The sequence below is a fragment of the Gorilla gorilla genome, chromosome 19 (genome assembly GCF_029281585.2).
Source record: "Gorilla gorilla gorilla isolate KB3781 chromosome 19, NHGRI_mGorGor1-v2.1_pri, whole genome shotgun sequence".
NCBI lineage: Eukaryota > Metazoa > Chordata > Mammalia > Primates > Hominidae > Gorilla > Gorilla gorilla.
In genome coordinates, this window is record NC_073243.2 from 105,385,512 (window position 1) to 105,406,179 (window position 20,668).

The 20,668-nt window shown below is 52.0% G+C and overlaps 1 long non-coding RNA gene across 3 annotated transcripts in view; it reads right to left on the minus strand.

Annotated features, from left to right (window-relative positions):
* LOC129527907 (uncharacterized) overlaps positions 1-16,795 on the minus strand; it is a 34,143-nt gene extending 17,348 nt beyond the window's left edge. Inside the window, exons 1-4 of one of the 3 annotated variants that reach the window (XR_010131843.1) lie at positions 16,687-16,795; positions 6,623-7,092; positions 5,148-5,607; positions 1,311-3,914 (exon numbers count right to left, since the gene is read on the minus strand). This is a non-coding gene — a long non-coding RNA (uncharacterized lncRNA). Of the gene's footprint in view, positions 1-1,310; positions 3,915-5,147; positions 5,608-6,622; positions 7,093-8,979; positions 11,414-16,686 lie in introns of those variants that run through there. The other 2 variants (XR_008672992.2, XR_010131844.1) reach the window with 2 other exon arrangements.
* Between the last annotated feature and the right edge of the window lie 3,873 nt (positions 16,796-20,668).

The following is a 20,668-nucleotide window of genomic DNA, read 5'->3' on the forward strand; positions in this document are numbered from 1 at the left end:
GCCTGACCAACATGGTGAAACCCTGTCTCTATTAAAAATACAAAAAAAATTAGCCAGGCGTGGTGGTGCATGCCTGTAATCTCAGCTACTTGGGAGGCTGAGGCAGGAGAATTGGTTGAACTCGGGAGGCAGAGGTTGCAGTGAGCCTAGATCTCGCCATGGCACTCCAGCCTGGGCAACAAGAGCGAAACTCCATCTGAAAATAAAATAAAATAAATAAAAATAAAATAAAATAAAATAAAAATGTATAAGGGAAGAGAAGACATCTCAATTTGTCTACTTTGAAATTTAAATAACAAACAAAGCTTTAAGACATGGGACTACTCAGAGATAATATGTGTGATTTGTATCACAGGCAAGAGGCTAATTTCCATAGTAAATTAAGAACAGCAACAAATCCACATGGCAGATGTTCTTTCACCGCACCCAGGACTCCTGTGTTGGTGTAAACAGCTGGTGTCCATCCTATGGGGGCAGGTGTTTGGACATTTGAAGATCCAGTGCCCTCATGGTTGTCAAATATTTTGGATATTTTCTCTGAACATCAATAAGAAGAAGAATAGACAAACAGACAAAGACACTGAATAGGTAACTCATAATAAATGAAATTCTAATGACTAATAAACATGAGAAGACATTTAGGTAATAATTAAGAAAATCAAACCCAAAACTAAATGATTCGCCCTGTCTCAGCCATCAGCATGGCTTGTAAGTATGGTGATGGTGTCGAATGTCTATTAGACATTGCCTCCAGGAGTGCGGAATGTGCCCAGCCCCTGTATGACTGTTCAGCATGTGTATTACACTCAACATGCATTCCCTTTGTCTTAGTCCCTTTTCTGTTACTTATGACAGAATACCTGAAACTGGGCTATTTATAAGAAAATAAATTTATTTCTTGCAGTTATGAAGGCTGAAGAGTTCAAGGTCAAGGGACCACATCTGGTGAGGAGCTTTCTTGCTGATGGAGAACTCTCTGCAGAGTCCTGAGTTGGCCCAGAGACCACATGGCGAGGGGCTGGGAGTACAAGCTCAAGTTCTCTTCTCCTTATAACTCCATGATAATCTATTAGTTCATTAATCCATTAATCCATGAATGAATTATTCCAATCATCTCTTAAAGGTCCCACCTCCCAATACTGCCATTGTGGAAACTAAATTTCAACAGGAGTTTGGGAGAGGATGAATATTCAAATCATAGCACCTTTTGATTCATAAATCTCACTCTTGGCCAGGCACAGTGGCTCATGCCTGTAATCGCAGCACTTTGGGAGGCTGAGGCAGAAGGATTGTTTGAGGCCAGGAGTTTGAGACCAGCCTGGGCAACATAGCAAGATGGCCACTCTATAAAAAATAAAAAAAGAATAGCCGGGCATGGTGGCGTATGCCTGTGGTCCCAGCTACTGGGGAGGCTGAAGTGGGCAGATCACTTGAGCCCAGGAGGTTGAGGCTGCAGTGAGCTGTGATCATGCCACTGTGATCCAGTCTAGATGACAGAACGAGACCCTGTCTTAAAACAAAACAAAACAAAACAAAAAACAACAACAAAAAAAACACCGCCTCACATTTTTCATCTATCCCAATGGTTCTGAACAGGCGGGAAGGCCAATTTTTCCCCCAGTGGATATTTGACACCATGTGGGGACATTTTTGGTCGTGATAAGTAGTGCACACTACTGACACCTAGTGGTGGAGGCCAGGGATGCTGCTAAGTGCTGCTAAGCGTTCTACAGTGCACAGGACAGCACCCCCAACGCTAAATAATTATCTGGCCCAATATATGGACAGTGTCCAAGGTGGAGACCTGATTCTGAAGAAATCCTCACACATACACAAGAAGCCACAGCTAAGGATGGTCACTGAAGCACTGTTTGTGGTAGTAGAAACTGGAAACAATCTAAACGTCCATCAGTGATGAAAGAAGGAGCTACAGAAACAGATGCTGGCACACTGTAGAACTCCATAGCATTCGGGAGAGAAGGCACGCTACCCAGCCTTGGAAAGGTTCAGTAACTACAAACCCAGCCTTCCATGGGTAAGTTGTAATCAAACATCAGAATGCTTAAAATAGAGAAATTATACCAATGACTGCCCTCTAGTAGCCCGAAGGGGTGAGCTTTCACCCTAAGGAGGATTCATCACCACTCCTACCACCCTCTGAAATGTTGATGCCCCCTTAAAGGGTCAGAATGGGCATCTTGCCCCCACACACCATGAATTGAGATTTCTAGACACTCTATTGATTCACTTGAATGTAGAGTGACCTTTCTGCAGATGTATGCACTGACCACTAGGTCAGCGACGTCCATAGCGGCTCTGCCACAAGCCACAAGTACCTCAGAGCTGAGAGGAGGACCATGAGACCAGTTCTGAGGCCCCCTTCAGCTTCATCAGGCACAGATTCTTAAACCGTAGTCTGGAAAAGATTGTCGATTTAGAGAATAGATGTGACTGTGCTATTCTGCTCTTGCCCATTTTCATTAGCCCCAGCACCTGCAACCACAGTCCCTAGCCAGAATCCTGGGCAACACAGCAAGATGCCATCTGTACAAAAAATTTTAAAAAATAGCCAGGCATGGTGGCATGCATCTGTGGTCCCAGCTACTAAACCAGAGTTCCATAAAACAACCTTCTCTCAGGCCTTGGAGGGGGTGCCTCCGATCTGGCTATTAATGTCTTTATTAGTATCCAAGGACTTCTATAACAAAATACCACACTCTGAGTGGCTCAAAACAACAGAAATTAATTCTCTCACAGTTCTGAAGGCCACAACTCCAAAGTCAAAGTGTCAGCAGGGTTGGATCCTTTTGGGGGCTCTAGTGGGAATCTGTTCCAGGCCCCTCCTCCAGCTCTGGTGATGGCTGGCAATACTTGGTGTTCCTTGCCTTGCAGACATACACATTGCTCCAAATCACTCCAATCTCTGCCTCCATCTTCACATAGCATTTCCCTCTGTGTTTCTCAGTACAAATTTCCCTTTTCATTAGAGAGATCAGCTATTGAATTACACACCACTTTAATCCAACATGACCTCATCTTAACTTGATTGTGTCTGCAAAGACCCATTTCCAAATAAGGTCACCATCACCGATTCTGGGGGTTAGGACTTCAATATCTTTTGAAGGGATGCAATTCAATCCTGAAGAGTCCTTGACCTGCACACCAGCTAAACTGAACTAGGAACCTGGCTAACAGGATGCAACGTTACCAACCTGGTTCCCACCTCATAGATAAGAGGAGCTGCCCCAGCCATACCCAATGGGTTAATGTCAGGTTGATCAATGTCATTCAAATGGGGAGCCCATCAGTCTTAAGAGACAGGTGAAGACCAGCCCTAATGGTAGAATCTTCCTCTTAGCTCCGTTCTCTGAGCCCAGAAGGATCCTGAAGAAACTGGAAGAGGCACAGGCTATGTTCTGTGTCTTAGTCCGTTTGGGCTGGTATAACAAAATACCACAGACTGAATGGCTTATCACATAACAGAAATTTATTCCTCAGAGTTCTGGAGGCTGGGAAGTTCAAGGTCAAGCTGCAGGCAGATTCAGTGTCTGGTAAGTGCCCATTTCCTGGTTCAGGGATGGGACCTTTCCACTGTGTCCTCATATGGCAAAAGTGGCCAGGAGTCTCTCTCAGGCCTCTTTAAAACACTAATCCCATTCAAGGCCAGGCAAGGTGGCTCACGCCTGTAATCTCAGCACTCTGGGAGGCTGAGGCGGGCAGATCATGAGGTCAAGAGATCAAGACCATCCTGGCCAACATGGTGAAACCCCATGTCTACTAAAAATACAAAAATTAGCTGGGCATGGTGGCACATGCCTGTAGTCCCAGCTACACGGAAGGCTGAGGCAGGAGATTCACTTGAACCTGGGAGGCGGAAGTTGCAGTGAGCCGAGATCGCGCCATTGCGCTCCAGCCTGGTGACAGAGTGACACTCCATCTCAAAAACAACAACAACAACAAAAACACTGATCCCATTCATAAGGGCTCCACCCTCATGAGCTAACCACCTCCCAAAGGCTCCACTTCCAAACACACTGATATTGGGGATTAGGTTTCAACATACAAGTTTGGGGAAGACACAAACATTCAGTCTGATCATTCTGTCCCAGCTTGAGACTGCAGCCAACAGGACAGCGTGATGGCACACTGAGCCACAGACCTCCATCTAAAAAGATGTCTAGGGAGCTCTAGCAGACACCAGGAGCAGCAGGTAACTCCAGGCCCCCAGGTTCCTGATTATCAGCCTGGGCTACTGCTCTGGTTCTCATATCTGAGTAGCCAATCAGAGGAACAGGCCAGGCTTTTAGAATTGTCAACCAGCCCCATCCTCTGTCAGTGAGGCCAGCAACTCTCCTTCTGTTCCAGGCAGGCAGCTGAGTTAAGGAGTGTGAAGCCACTTCGGGGGTAGGGACAGGGTCCCTCTATATAAGTATGAGAAGCTAATTGTCTTGGATGAGGACAAAGTCTTGACAACTTCCAATGGACAACATCCTTGGTGGACTTTCTTAGGTTGCCATGAGGACAGGATCAGCCCCAAAGTTGGGAAGCTGACTTAACTCAATCCTGTGGACTGAGTCGTCATCTAAGAAACTAGTTACGGCCGGGCGCGGTGGCTCACGCCTGTAATCCCAGCACTTTGGGAGGCCGAGGCAGGCAGATCATGAGGTCAGGAGATCGTGACCATCCTGGCCAACATGGTGAAACCCTGTCTCTACTAAAAAATAAAACATAAACTAGCTGGGTGTGGTGGCACATGCCTGTAGTCCCAGCTACTCGAGAAGCTGAGGCAGGAGAATCGCTTGAACCTGGGAGGCAGAGGTTGCAGTGAGCTGAGATCGCGCCACTGCACTCCAGCCCGGTGATAGAGCAAGACTCCATCTCAAGAAAAAAAAAAAAAGAAACTAGTTACAAATAAAGGCAACCATCCAGATCTTTCAAATGGAGCCCATTCGATGAGCTGTTGGTACTCCCCCCACCCTACACATGCATGGGAAGACTTCGAATAGTATCTCTTGTAAGTGACACCCTTAAGGGTTTAAAGCAGGGATTTAAGACAGGTTCACTGTGTTGGGGCCACCATCATCAGCTCAAAGGCATTTTCCTGCTAGTTTACAACATGTGGTCTAAAATAGTGTTAAGTTGCTTACCTTTTTCCAAATGGCAGAGTGGAGAAAGGAAGTGACTAAAAGTCAATGACAGACTTTCCCTCCAGCATCTTTTAACCCTATCATGTTCTGAAGGGTCAGTGCCTTCTGACTTTTATGGTTATGGTCCATCTCAGGTGGATGGGCACAGGCGAGGAGAAGGCGCACCTGAGCTGCATCTGCACCAGAGAAAGCAGAGGGATGAAGGGCTCAGGATGGATTTCATCCTTCACACCCTAGTTGGGCCAAATCAGGAGTCTGTGTCATGTTTCAGAGCAATTTTCCCAGCTTGTCCGTGTAAGAATCATTTTGGCAAACAGCACACATTTTTTACCTCCTAATTTAAAAAAATACCTAAAGAATGGTTTGATGCATTATTTCCCATGATCACTTGAGCAACCCTCGGAGCAATTCTCTCAGCAGAATCCTTGTCCTTCACACTGTGCATTTCATCTGCTGTTTCCTGTGGAGGAAAAGAATTTTTAATCCAAAGCAGCAGAAAGCCCTTTGTCCAAGTCACAGCCTCAGGAGTAAAACGAAGGGTACCCGGCGATGCCATGGGATGACAGAATACAACTGCCTTTGATCCCAGCACTGTTGCCGTGTGCCCAATTTGTACAATGAGCCAGGGCCTCTCAATAGTAAAGATTAGTGGAAGCAGACAGCTCTGCCAGCTTCCTGACGCTCTCCTGCTGCCTTTTTCTCCAGGGAGGATGTTTCCTCACCTGCCTGTGGGCACCTCCCACCATCTCTGAAACAGGTGAGAACATGAACTCTCACTGTGGTGCCAACAAGCACTATCACCACAGATCAGCATGACCGTTAATCACCTGACCACAGTGCACCACCGAGGCCACCGATGCTGCTGCCCAGAATTCAAAAAAATGTACTCAGGGCCTCCAGCCTCCCTGGTTTGTTTTCACATACAAGAAGCTGGGACAGAGGGAGAAGGATGGAGCCGCATCCTCTGAACTCTGTCAAGGAGGCCAGCAATGGCAGGGGAGCTGAACTGAGGAGTAATGAGTCCCAAGTTGAGGGAGCCCCACCTTAAAGGGGCCAGGGTTCCCTCTAAGTATGAGTATGGGAAACCAATTGTCTGGGATGAAGACACAGTTCTGACAACTCCCAGTGCAAAGAGTCCTGGATTGGGTTTCTGGGATTGCCATGGGGGATAGGATTGGTCCCAAAGCTGGGAATTTGACTTAAAACCATCATGTGGATTGACTAACCACCTAAGACACGGCAGCACGTCCAGGCGACCATCCAGATCCTTCTGCACGGAGCCCTGGCACCGGTTGCTGGTGCTGCCACTCTTTGTCTGGTGCTGTCCCTTTATCAACTTCTTTCTTAAACCAGTATTTTACCTTATAAGACATCAGTTCTTACGAGAGCTTTAGCTAGTGTTTAAAATAAATGTTCTTGGGGGTAATATCTAAAATACATAAGGAACTCAATGCAATAACAAGAAAAGCAATTACCTGATTTAAAAGTGGGTGAGGATCTGAACAGAGGGACTGCACAGGTGCTCCCGCCTACACCTGCTTTTGGAAGGACAGGTCTTCCAGCCCCACAAAATGGAGGGCCTCAGTTTCCCCTGCGGGTGGCCTGCAGCGCCCCAGCCTCGTGAGCACCCGAGCCCCAGGTCCCGTGGAGAAAGGTGCGCCCCCCCGGAGCTGAGCTGCAGCCCCCGCACCGGCGCCTCCCTCGCCCGCAGCTTCGCAGAGCCCTGGCGCGGCTTCCCCGGATCGCAGGTCATCAAGTGGTATTTCCTGTGCAGCTTAGCTACTCAACATTCGCCAGCATCCTGGTTTTCACTCAAGTTTTCCCTCTCGAGCAGTAAAGAAGGCAGTTCCAAACTTCTGCTTCTGTTCACAGATGGGGGAGCCCCTACCGTGAACTCCAAGTCTCAGCTTTATTTTTCCAAAAGCCATATTTTATGGCCAAGAACCTGAAAACAGAATGGGACAATGAGGTTCGGTAAATTAAAATGGCTAAAGGTACTGGGCATGAGGCCACAGTCAGCCCCTGAAGTTCCTGGACCCCACCTGCTCATGGGAAGAATTCTAGCAACGGGGCTGACCACATGCTCACAATGACTATTCCCAGAAGCACGGGAGTCTTCAACTGATCATTCGTCAGCTCACCTCTGTCAACAAGGGCCCCTCTAGGTGAAGGGGCTGGGACCACCTTGCCACATCTCCTCATTTTGTCCTTAAAAAATCTGCTTGTAATCGCTGCAACTCAGAACACTCCTGAGGTAGCATCCCGGGGTTGCGGTCCCCAAATCTGGCCCAGATAAACTCTGCTGATAATAATGTTTCCTCAGTGTCCTTCTTTTTTTAGCTTGTCATCACTTTCTTTCACAACATCACTGCACGTGACCGGCTTTCCTTCGGCAACTCTTTCTTACAAGAAAACCTGATTCTCATCTCTGCTAGGCGGCACATCGTTTTGTGGGGAGCTGCGGGAAAAGCCACTGATGTGGCGGGGGCTGTGGGCAGGGGCCAGCTCCATCACCAGATTCCAACCACGCTGCTGACTCCAGTGTCACGCAGGAAACTCCCCGAGTGCGGTGGACGACAGGGTGTGGCCTGAGCAGCCAACACCACACCACACCACAACACGCGTGTTAAACATACAAGGGAGAAGGGTCTGCTGTCCACATCACAGCACAAGATACAAAAGTCACACCAGTGATATGAATGAGGTGCAGAGACGCCCCGGGCTCTTGGAGGAGTGGGCGCGAGAGCTGGGTCTCAAAGGAGGAGCAAGGTGTTTTTTTTTCACTGGGATAAAATTCACCACTTTAAAATGTACAAGTCAGTGGTTTTTAGTATGTTCAATTCACCACCTTGTGTGACCATCACCACCATCTAATTCCAGAACCTTCTCCCTCTTCTCCCTGCCTCACGCCCCACCCCACCCCTCAGAACCACTCGTCTGTTTATGTCTCTGTGGATTCTGTATCAGGGAAATGAAAATAAAAACCACAGTGACATCCACTTCACACCCCCTGGGATGGCTGCAGTTGAAGGGTGGACCCGTGACCAGCGGCGGGGGGTGAGGAGCGGCGGGGGGTGGGGGGAGCGGCGGGGGGGGTGTGGAGCCGCGGGGGGGGGTGTGTGGAGCCGCGGGGGGCGGGTGTGGAGCGGCGGGAGGGGTGTGCGGAGCGGCGGGGGGGGTGTGCGGAGCGGCGGGGGGGGTGTGCGGAGCGGCGGGGGGGGGGTGTGCGGAGTGGCGGGGGGGGGTGTGCGGAGCGGCGGGGGGCAGGTGGGGAGCCGCGGGGGGTGTGTGGAGCGGCGGGGGGCGGGTGCGGAGCGGCGGGGGGGGGTGGGGAGCGGCGGGGGGGGTGTGTGGAGCGGCGGGGGGGCGGGTGCGGAGCCGCAAGGGGGTTGGGTGGGGAGCCGCGGGGGTGTTGGGTGGGGAGCCGCGGGGGGGTTGGGTGGGGAGCGGCGGGGGGGCGGGTGCGGAGCCGCAGGGGGGTTGGGTGGGGAGCCGCAAGGGGGTTGGGTGGGGAGCCGCGGGGGTGTTGGGTGGGGAGCCGCGGGGGGGTTGGGTGGGGAGCGGCGGGGGGGCGGGTGGGGAGCGGCGGGGGGGCGGGTGGGGAGCGGCGGGGGGCGGCGGGGGGGGTGTGGGGAGCGGCGGGGGGTGTGGGGAGCGGCGGGGTGAGGAGTGGCAGGGTGTGAGGAGCGGCGGGGGGAGGCAGAGCGATGAAGCCCCTCTGGGAAACTGCCTGGCAGCTCTTCAGTAAGTCACAGGTGGAATTCCATGCGACCCAGCAGCTCCATCCCGGGTGTGCCCAGGAGAAATACAAACACACGTCCACACCAAAAACCTGCGTGTGAATGTTCCTAGCGGCATTCTTCAAAAGAGCCACAAAGTGGAAGCGACCGGAAATCCCATCAGCGGATGCGAGGACAGACGAAAGTGGCGCAGCAGGACAGCTGGCATCATTCGAGCAGAAACGGGTATGAGACGCCGCCACAGCCGACCGCGGCGGGAATGAGCATCTGAAGCGCCTGCTCGCGGCCGGGAAGCCAGGCCAGAATCCCACAGGCTGAGTCTACCTGCGGGAACAGGAGCGGGCAGACGGAAGGGTGTGGCCGCAGTGGGGCAATCCTAACAAAAAAGAGCTGGGCTGGCTGGGTACTGGCTCCACCTTCACCACACCCGGGAGGTGGATGCTATTTGCACCCCTAATTTACAGATGGGAAAGGTCAGACACTGGGCCAGGTCTGCCTAGCTAGGAAATGAGGTGGGGTCCCCACAAGCTGTGCAACCCCAAAACTCAAGCCCTTACCCATCACCTCCCTACACTGACTCCGTGTGTGCCTGGGAGAGAGTGGGAAGGAGCTCAGTCACATGCTCCCCCCACACCCGTCTGATCTCCACCCTGGTTTCCACGGAGGCCAGTTGCAATGCTGAACATGACACCCACTACATCCTCTCTCAGGAGACAAGAACGCTGGGAACCATGGGAGCAGGGGAAGGGGCCCTGGTCTTGACGCGTTCTCCAAAGACACAGAGCCCGTTGTTCCAGTTCTCCATGAGGCTGACTGATGTCACAACCTTCGCATCACAGACACACAAAGGAGTGAGCTGCTGAGAAGGGACAATGCTCAGTACACCACGTCCCAGGTCCTCCTCGCCATTGGCCCCTACGACTGAGAGGGCCCTTCCTTTGCCATCACCAGGAGGTGGCTGCTACAGGCGCTGTTAGCAAGCCACCATTTACCACCTCTGAAGGGTGGAGGGACGGAGGGAGGGACTGAGGGGCTGGCTGGTGTCCCCGGTGGGACAGCGTCTTCCAAAAATTCACGTCCACCAGGAACCTCGGAACGTGACGTAATCTGGAAATAGTGTCTTTGCAGATGTAGTTAGTTAAATCAAGATGAGGCACACCGGATTAGAGCTGGCCTAATCCGATGACTGGTGTCCTTAGAGGAGAGGGACATTTGGACACAGAGCGCCACAACGAAGGCCACGTGAAGATAAGGGCTGCAATTTCAGTGCTGTGTCCACAAGCCAAGGAATGCCGAGCATTGCCAGCCACCACCAGAAGCCAGAGAAACAAGGAAGCCTCCTCCCCTGGAAACCTCAGAGAGGACACAGCCCTGCCGACACTAGATTTTGGACTTCCGGCATCCAGAAATGGGAGAGCCTGAGTTTCTGCTGTTCCAGCACCCCCAGTCTGTGGTGCTTTGTTCCTGCAGCCCTAGGGCACTAATACCATTGGTGTTTATTGTACAGATGTCCTGTGTCCCTACGCAGCTGTGAAGCCTCTAGTGAGCAGCGGATACGGGACAGCCTTGTTCATCTGTGCCATTCATTCTTCCAGTCTTCAGTGCTGGGAAGCAAGAATGTGACCTCCCAGCACCCTTCACCCCGCCCCGTGCTCGAACCCAAGAGCCCAGTACTGGCTGTGCTGGAAAAGCAACAGAAGGTGTTGGAGGAGGCGGGGAGCTAGGCTGCCCGCGGGAGGGCTCCGGAAGTTCGTTCACATCTCCCACCTTGTCCCTTTCCCACAGTCATACCAGCGCCCATCGCCTAGGACCATGGTTAGAATTAAATAAACCAAGTGCCCAGAGTGGGGCCTGGCACACAGCAAGTGCCACATGAAGACCGTTGGGAAGCCTTCAACTGGGACAAGAATAAGGTGTGGTTTCAGCTGAAGAAGGTCTTCTCCGAGGTCCCAGGCCTCAAGTATGCAGCATCCTCTCTCAGCTGCGGAGAGGCGCTAAACTCTTGTGCTCATGCTCGCTGGCAGTGCCTCTGTAATCCCCTTAAATCAGTAGCAGTCAAGAGCCCTAATTTCTTCATTTGTGTCAAAGAGGGAAAGGTTAAGTCAGGACGGAAAGGTTAAGTTGGAAGGATAAAAAGTGTCCCTGTCATTTGCCAGGTCAGCTGGGTCTCACTCGGTACCCTGTCAAACAGAAATCGAGCTGAAAATGGTTTCAGGTAAAAACATCATGATAAGACGATAAATCAACAGGCCCCATCACAAGCCCTGGGTGATGCTTAACAGGTTCTGGATTACTAAGCCTACCCATGCACTTTCCTGTGTGTGTGCTGGTACACACATGCATACACACACATGTACACACACAACCTCCACGTGCACACACACACACACACTGCCAAGAGCACCAACAATCACTCCATCAGATCACAGTTTTTGTCTTTCCCAGACTGAGTCACTAGAGCAAGATGCTGTCCTCGGAAGGTGGAATGAGTGTGTGTTTCTTCTAAAAGTAATTAATTCTCCCAGGAGAGTCAGGCTACGGGCAGGGTGGTTTCACAGACCAGGAGACTTTGGGCTGAGTCTTGGAGCTTGGGTAGTTTCCAGATGGACAAGTAGAGGAACAGACATGAGGGGCAACTGCGGGCCTTGCAGTAAAGCCAACGTGAGCTCTCCACAGTGCTACCACCCAGCAGTCCTGCCCCAACCAGTGGAGGCAATGGCTGTCACATAAACTACCCCCAGGGTGTGGCCAACAGCCTGGCCACCATCCAGATGCAAAGGCCAAGCTCGACCTTGCCCTTTTTCTGTGTGTCCTTCAAGTCTGTACTCTCAGCCACACTGGGAACTGCAGGCAAGTTCTCCAAAGCTGGCAAGCGCTAAGGACAAAGCTCCAAGAGCCCCAGCAGCTCCAAGGCCCTCACCCCATGTTCCTTGCACCCTAATACTGCGGTTGCACCAGAACCTGCAGAAGCAGCTCAGAGCCCCGCACACGTAACAGCAGCCCAGGAACCGGGTCACTCATCATAATCTGGGCACTACAGGGAGAAGAGCCTGCCCTGCCTGGACCGTGCCAGGCTCCCCTGCCCCTGCTTGTCCACAGGGTCCCTTTGTGAGAAGTGGGAGGGGGAGCCCCTTCCTCTGGACAGAACAGCCCCAGCCCAGGGTGCAGAGCATGGATTCCAGCCCAGTGGTCCCTCTGCCAGGGCCCTCATGTGGAGAAAAGCCTGCACAGCTCAGAGGCAGCCCCCAGGAACCCATGAGACACCTTCCATAGTAGCTCCCTTGGCAAGGGAGCACATGCCAGGGAAGGGCCACATGGGCCTCGGGGGTGGAGTTCTGCCTCAGGGAGGGATCCCTGTCACCCCTGCAGGAAGGGGCAGTTCCTGAAGGGGCTAAGTAGCAGGGGACAGGGAAGCAGAACAGATGACAACACAGAGTGTGGCCCTAGTCTCCAAGCTCATGACGCAGAAGCTGCACGTGCTCCAGCAAGGGCAGGCCATCACCACCCTGTGTGGCCTCACCTCAGGCCACAGACCAAGGAAGGCTGGGTTTCAGGCATCCCTCCTGCAGCCGCCAACCTCCCCTTGCCCCACTCCCAGATCCAGCTTCCTCCTCCCAGAAGAGCAAAGAGGTAAAAACACAAGGCAGAAATCAGCCAGCCCCTGGCCACAGAGGACATCCTGCCTATGGGCAGCAGCCCAAGCCACATGCAGCAGCCCCCGCCAAGCTTGCTAGTCATGTCCTTTCCCCCTTCCTGTGCCAGAACAGGACAGAGTCTCCCAGGTAACCCTTTCCTCTTCCCACAGAAGGGAAGGGTCTCTGGTGCATGAGGGGAAGCTCCTTTTGCCTCAGGCTCCAAGGACAGCGGGGACAAGCTAAGTCAACTGGCACCTGCTAAGCCCCCATCACAGTGGTTTGTTTAGGGATTGGCCTTTCTCAACAAGCAAGTATTTAGTGAGCCTCTGTGTGTTCAGGCCTCCGAGAACACAGCACAGGGGAAGCATCTAAAAGCCCTGCCCTGGTGGCCCTCACATCAGGTCATAGGGCCAGTGAGCCTGTGTGGCCTGAAACTCACCCCAGCTGAGGGCCTTGTGAGGCTGTGGGATTCACTACCCTCCACGGAGAAGCCATCGCCAGGGAGGGTTCTAGAAACCCCACCATACATTGCTTCATTCTTCCCCTCCCTCGGCAAACGCCTGCCGGGCACCTGCTTGTGTTAGTGCAGGGCCCAACATTAGACTCACTATGAAGAGCTGCCTTCACTCCTGGGAACATCAGGAGGGACCCTCCCCTCTGCATTCTACTGACAGAGCCCCCCAGCCAAACAACCCTCCTCACCCCTGGGATGCAGCACGGCACCCCCATCCCTGCACAGTGGGCTGCAGGATCCCCAGCGTCCCCAGATGGTAAGGTGCCTTACCATCTGGTAAGTGCCTCAGCCACTTTTAACAAGTGTGCTTTCCACTGAACACCTGCTTTCCCTCGGGGAGCCTGGAATTTGGGTACATGCTAGGCAGAAGGTGCCTAGAGTCCCGCCCCTAGTAAAAACCCTGGGCGCTAAGTCCCTAAGAGTATCCCTGTAGCTGACAGTTCACAAGTGTTGTCATAACCTGACACTGGAGAAAATAACCTTGTCCTGTGTAGCTGCACTGGGACAGGCTCTTGGGAACTTGCGCCCAGATCCCCGGACTCTGCCCCACGTGACTTTCCCCTGCTGGCTTGCTCTGTGTCCTTTCGTAGTAATGAACCATGCTGTGAGGATAGCACCACGTGATGAGGGCTGTGAGTCCTCCTGAGAAAATCACCAACACTGGGAGTGGTTTTCGGGAAACTTGACACAAGCTCCAAGGCCAATAACTTCAGAAAAATCCACAAACTGAAAGCCACCGTAAAGGAGAAAGCGCCAGGCTCCAGGAGGCTTCCCTACACAGACTCTGGGGTAATTCACGCTCACTCCCCACGGGGCTTTGGGGCAGACAGACCCCATTCTGCCCTCTGGTGTCCACAGAGTCCCCGATGAGCTGAACACCAAATGCTCGGAGGCCCTGGCCACAGGGATCAGTGTCCACCAGCAACCTGGTCCATTCAGGGTGGACGCTTTGACCAATGGGTGGGAAGTCTTAAAAGGAGCACACCTCAGGCCAGGGCAGGCCACAACCCCCCACACCCTGACACAGCCTCAGGAATGGGAATCTCCCCTTTTCTAATACACAGCATGAAGGAAAAGCCCGCTCTCTGTCTGCCCGTTCTGTGTTTTCTTAGATTCTGCATGTCTGTTTGACATTCTCAAGGCCAACTGTTGGCCAAAGAGATTCCCTCCGGCTACAAGGCAGCTTGGTGGGCCCCACTGTATTAGTCTTTCATGTTGCTGCAAGGAAATACCTGAAACTGGGTAATTTATAAAGAAAAGCGGTTTCTTTGGCTCACAGTTCTGCAGGCTGTACAGGAAAGCATGGCACCAACATTTGCATCTGGTGAGGCCTTGGGAAGCTTCCACTCATGGCAGGAGGCAAAGGGGGAGCAGGCGCCTCACCTGGCGAGAGAAGGAGCCCGAGAGAGGGAGGAGGTGCCAGGCTCTTTAAACCAGAACTTGCGTGAACTCGTAGTGAGAACTCATTACCACGAGGACAGCAGCAACCACTGAGGAGGCATCAGCCCTCATGAGCCAAACACCTCCCAGCAGGCCCACCTCCAGCATTGGTGGCCACATTTCAACATATGTGGAGGGGACAAAACATCTCAGCCCTATCTCCCACCCACCTCCATTATCTGACTCTTGCACGTCCAGCCAACACTCCCCGTACCCAAGTCATTCCAGGGCCAGGAAGCAGGCAACTAGAGCCCTGCTACAGCCTGAAGCCCACAGAATGATTGGTGCTGGTGGATGCCAAGCTGCTCACCTCCCTGCAGAGGACACCCCCCATGCGGGCTGAGGCCTAACCCCTCCCCAGCCCCCGCCTCCTGTCTCCTGACCACCCTGACACGCCTACTAGAGAAGAGGGCTACTGTGTAAGGACAAATCAGAGCAACTTGAGGATCAAGTTGCTGCCTCGTTCCCCAGCACCAATGCGGAGGCCTCGTGGGAAGGGTAGCCATGAAGCCAACCCAGACTGGAAGACACGAGGCAAGTCCCGCCTGTCCAGACCTGCTGGTACCTCCCACCTGCAGGACGCGAAATCACAGCAAAAAGGAGACAAGGATTATTTTAAAGAGTGGAGAGAGAGGGCCCGGAGTGGTGGATCACGTCTGTAATCCCAGCACTTTGGGAGGCCAAGGTGGGCAGATCATGAGGTCAGGAGTTCGAGATCAGTCTGGCTGACATGGTGAAACTTTGTCTAAAGATACAAAAAATTAACCAGAAGTGATGGTGCACATCTGTAATCCCAGCTACTCGGGAGGCTGAGGCAGGAGAATCGATTGAACCCGGGAGGCAGAGGATGCAGTGAGCCGAGATCGTGCCATTGCAAACTGCAATCCAGCCTGGGCGACAGGGCAAGACTTCCTCTCAAAAAAAAAAAGAGTGGAGAGAGAGAAAAGACAGTTTTGTGTTCTTTTGCACTGATAAAATAAGAAATATTTATTCTCTACCAATGTAGGTTTTGAGTGTCTACTTGTAGGGCATTCGCCAAAATTGCTGTTCTCTTAATATGGCCATAAACCTAACAACCAAAATAAGCCAGCTCCCAGGACCCATGGCTGGCTAGTTGGCTGCCCACTCCCAGCCTCGCCCATGTCCGGGAGGGATCCTCCTTGTCACCGGACATGGCCCCAGCTTCCCGACCTCACTCGCTCCACCCCACACAGCGCACTGGTTCCCTGAGGGAGAAGTGGCCTCGGGGTGGGGCTCCTGTAGAGTTCAGTGGCTGTTTTGCCCCTGGGGCTTCCAAGGCAGGTGTCTGGGACATTTCCCAGAGGCCCGCATGGCACCCAGCTGCTCCTCTGCAGCTGCCCTGGACTCCAGGCTCTGGGGCCAGAGCCTCAGCCACCTCCTCAGCCCTTGGCGGTGACAGGGAAATGTCTGCTGGCGGTGAGCCAGGGGCACTCCAGTGAGTCAGTGCCCTGGGCAGCCAGACAGAGAGTGCCAGGGAGGGGAGAGGGAGGGAGGGAGCAGCAGAGGAGCAGGAAGTCCTAAAGGCTGCGGGCTTGGAGGGGAAGGTTGCAGTGAGAGGCATCTGCAAAGCACCAGGCAGTTTGCAAAGCGCCCTGCGCCAAGGCCTGCATCCAGGCCCCACCGCTCCAGGCAGTAGGTCTCATTCTCCAACCAGACAAAAGGGCCAGGCAGAGAATGCCACTGCCTCAGTTCACAAGCTCATTGGGGAGTGAGACGGAAACTGGACCCAGGACCTCCCTGCATAGGCAGCTCTCTGCTCCTGTTTCCATTCCTGAGGTTCTGAGGCTGAGCCATAGGCAGATTCTGGGGAAGAACAGACCAGCATCCTCAGGGGGCCCACTCATCAAGCTCATGTCCCACATCGGGGACCCTAATGACAAAGCAGCCACCAACCCCCTGCCCACACCAGAACTGGCCCCAGAACTTGGTGCAGGTCTGCTGGGTGGGTGCGAGTCTGATTTCAGCAATTCTAGCAGATCCTCTGTGGGAACTGATGGACTCCCCTGGGGAGCAGGAGGGACCCCAAGACCCCCAAGGTGCAGCATCTGTAGCTTCAACCTCATTGTCACTGTTAAAATTCTACAGGTTTTTCTTTTCTTCAATAGAGCAAAAAATTGCAGCCTCATGTCCCTGGGCCTTTTTTAAACCTGAATACCTGGGGCTTTAAAAAACATTAATTCACAGCCTACCTTAGGTGGGGCTCCCCTCCTGCATGGAGTGACGTGCTGCCGGCTGCAGCAGGGAGGCTGGCAGGGTGGTTTGACCACAGAGAAACTCTGCAAGGCTGAGGCAACAGCGCCCCCTTCTTCTCAAGGGTGAGACTGCGCAGCACAGCCAGAAATGCAAGGGCCTGCACCAAAATGCCAGGTCTGGCATGCGGGAGGGAGCCCTCAGCCAGACTCCACGTGGAGGGGGTGAGGGGTACGGCGTGCCCACCATGAACCCTGGGCCACCATGCAGCGTTGCCTGCTGTGCAGGAGTGGATGGAGGCCTGGCTTACCTGAGAGGAGAGACAGACTCATCAGTAAGCGCCCCATGCAGGAATTTAAGAACTGAAATGAAACAACATTGGCAATCATCTGTCTCATTGTGGCTCCAAGTTGCCTTGCTCCTGTGCTGATGAGCTAGCAGGCACTTTTAAAAAATCAAAGAGGGGCCGGGTATGGTGGCACACGGCACTTTGGGAGGCTGAGGAGGGAGGATCGCTTGAGCCCAAGAGTTTGAGACTACCCTGAACAACATGGCAAAACCCCATCTCTACAAAAAACAATAATAATAATTAACTGGGCATGGTGGAACATGCCAGTAGTCGCAGCTCCTCTGGAGGCTGAGATGAGAAGATTGCTTGAGCCTACGAGTATGAGCTGTGATCACACCACTGCACTCCAGACAGAGCAAGAAGACCTTGTCTAAAAAAAAAAAAAAAAAAATCCAAGAAAATCATCCAGGATGGCAACACTTGAGTGACTTATGTTACAATTAAATGAAGGACCTTAGCATTGTATTAAGTTATATTACAGACAGTGCTTGACTTAATGATTTTTCAATTTTATGATGGTGTGGAAGCCGTATGTGTTTAGGAGAAACCATACTTAGAGTACCCATACAACCATTCTGTTTTTATTCCAGTAAAGCATACAATACATTATGTGAGATTGTGTACCCATCAATCAACCTCTCTTCATCCCCCCACTCCCAATCCTTCCCAGCCCCTGGTAACACCAGTCCATTCTCTATCTTCAGAAGATCCACTTCAGCTCCCACATCCGAGAACATGCAGTATTTACCTTTCTGTTTGGCTTGTTTCACTTAACATAATGGCCTCCAGTTCTATCTGTGTTGCAAATGGCTGAAGAGTGTTCCACTGTGTATTTACACCACACTTTCTTTATCCATTCATCCACTGATGGGCACTTAGATTGATTCCACATCTTGGCTCTTGTCAATAGTGCTGCAAAAAACACGGAGTGCAGATGTCTCTTCAATAATTTTTTCTTTTGGATATATGCCCAATAGTGAGATTTCTGGATCACATGGTAGTTCTAGATCAGTAGGGACACTAAAGTTTATAACAATCTATTGTATATTTCAAAATAGATAGAATTCCAATGTTTTTAGCATAAAGAAATATTTAAGGTGATAGATCTCCTGATTACTCTGATTTGACCTATACAAATTATATGAACATATTAAACTATCACATGTACTAAAATATGTACATATATTACATCAATTTTAATACCAATAAAATCAGCTTGTGTTAGATGATTTTGCCCAACTGGACGCAAATATAAGTGCTCTACGCATATGTAACATAGACATTCGGTAGGTTAGGTGTATTAAAAGCATTTTTGACTTACAATGGGTTTATCGAGACCTAACCATATCATATAAGTCAAAGAGCATCTGTAGGTACCTAGATTTCAATTTTCCTTAATAAAGGAAACTTGAGTCTTAACTCTCTTTCGTGCTGCCTTTTTCAAGGTAAAATCCTGTCCTTACCCACTAAAGCTCTGCTGTTTGCTTGCTACTGACTTTCTTTAGCATGGAATCACAGAAGCACAGAGAAGCATGACTGCCTGTCCACAAGCCAGTGAAACTGCATCGAGCAATTTCTACATGCCTGGCAGTGTTGAGCCCACGAGGAACAGACACCCACGGTCACAATTTATTGAGTAAAGAAGATCAATTTGAAAAGTTAAATATTGACCCAAGACAAATATGTTCTTATAATGAATAGGTAATTAACTGACAGATATAGGACCCAACACTAGAGAAGAGGCAGAGGAGAGGAGTCATCGAGGCTCTCAGGGATGCAGAGCCATACTGCACGTGGAAGGGGTGGCTACCGGAGCGAGTGGACAGAGGTGAAGGAGGAGGGAGTTACCCGAAAGACAGCTGGTCCCCATTCACAGAGGACACTGGGGACAACAGGCAGGGGGCTGTCCTGTCCCTGGGGACATACAAGGGGAGACAGAAGGGTCAGCGCCTCCCTACATGTAGGCACAACCCCTTCTGTGCCAGACCAGCCTTGGGTCTTTGACCACTTTGAACAAGCTAGAAAGTCAGGACACGTACAGAGGGGGAGACTAGACGAGAAATGTTCCAACCGCTCTTTGTTCTGCACCCAAAACAGTGTTAAGCAGCACTGAGACCTTGTCCACGTGGTGTCGACTCTGGCTGGAGGATGCCTCCTTATCAAAGGGCCACACACTGTGGATCCCGTCCTGCCATTGCCTTTGAAAAGGAGTTCTGGGGCCCCCACCAAAAGGAGCCATGCTCTGCCCAGTTCTGAAGACCCGTTCCGGGCAGGATCGTGGCTGTCCCTCTCTGTGCTTTGGTGCATGTCTCACGTAACAGGTCCTGCCCATGAGTGGTGGTAAAAAAAAAAAAAAAAATTTAGTAACTGGGCCACCAGCATTTTAAAAAATTAAATAGAACACAAAAGACAAGAGCGACTGTAGCAAGGGAGGTCATGACATGATAAACACAGTTACATTTTCACGGTGGCAAAGTAAGATGAGTTCCTCTGCAAGGCAGCCCTGGCCACGTGAACAGCGATGGCTCCCAACCTGGCCACATGGGAGACTCGCCTGGTGCTCAGAGCTCTCCGGTGTGTGCAGGCTCCCTCCTAACCGTTCAATTCAGAGCCTCTGGGGGTAAGCCCCGGCATCCATGGCTCCTAGAAGAGGCGGCACCCAGGTCTCAGTACTTCCTTCTTAAAAGCAGGGCCCTGATGTGTGCCTCCACGCATTGCCCACGAGAAAGAGCCATTGCATACTAGGGGTTGTCCCGGGCCATGGGGTACACTGGCAGAAGAGGACTAAAGGATCAATAGTACCCTGGGTGGGCCGTGGGAGAAACGGGTGCAGCTGGTGAGGAGAGTGGGGAGCAGGCCTGGGTGCAGCTCAGGGAGGGAGCTTTTGGGTGCTGGAAGCACAGCTCTGGTGCAGCTGGTGAGCGTGGCCTACAGGTGGGCACCGAGGGCCTCCTGCAAGGATAGTTTCAGGTCTGTTGAATCCAATGGCAAAACAGTGTGGGCTTTTATTTTGTGTATTTTCAGATTTTTTCTTTTTCCATTTCATTTTTCTTCAGTCATTCATTTTTGCCACATTTTGCATAACTACTGATACATGACCGATTGAATATTAAAAAATAATAACAAGCCACTGAGGACAGATCAATTGAGAGGCAAGCATTCCAAGGGCAGAATGTCTCGGAAGGCCTCGAATGCCGGGTCCAGGGGCCAAGACTTCCATCCGCAGGGGAGCCACAGCACGCAGCAGGCGTCTGTGCACAGCTCAGTCCAGCCATGCTGCCCTGGGGCTACGTCTGCAGGCTGAGCTGTAAGTTCACCCGATGCCTGTCTGTGACAGACTTTGGTAACAAAGTGGTGAAACCAGCACCCAGGTGGGGCCAGCGTTCCCAAGGGGGCAGGGAAGGACTTCCCTAACTGAGGTCTCCAGCCTGTGCCTTAGCTGGATTAGGAGGCAGACAAATGACCTGAGTGGAGCAGGCTCCCTTCCTGTTTCCTGACGGGCCCATTCCGCGGTGCACAGCAACCAGGGTGGGAGCTGCAGGGCCCTGGGGGAAGCTCCCGACTCCAGGTATGGGATCCAGGGCTCTGATCAGTCCAGCAGGCATTTGTGCAATCCGCAGGACACCCTCCTC